A 379-nucleotide genomic window follows, 5' to 3' on the forward strand; every position below is an offset into this window, starting at 1 on the left:
TCCTGCTGACCTGTTCTGTGACTTTCATAGCACACATTTCACAAACATTCCTCCACGTTTCTCTGAAAGAACAGAGTTTCATCATCTCTTCCCCTATAGCTGGGAAATTCAAGATTCACAACACAAGTATCTGAGAATTCAAGCTAATCCATCTGAGTAGTTCACAATGAGTTACATTTCCTATTTTTAAAGGGCAGTTCCCAGTAGCTTCAGATATAGTTGTGAATGTTTAAACATTTCTCTGAACCAGCCTGTGAGATCTCAAGCTGGACAATGAAAAGAGAGAACAAAATAACCACCTGGGGAAAAATGTGATTAAAGAAATTTGCCACACAGGAACTTTGCAGTGGAGACTGACTACAGTTCTCCAAAGCGGCTA

The sequence above is a fragment of the Corvus brachyrhynchos genome, unplaced genomic scaffold (assembly GCF_000691975.1).
Source record: "Corvus brachyrhynchos isolate BGI_N302 unplaced genomic scaffold, ASM69197v1 scaffold29, whole genome shotgun sequence".
NCBI lineage: Eukaryota > Metazoa > Chordata > Aves > Passeriformes > Corvidae > Corvus > Corvus brachyrhynchos.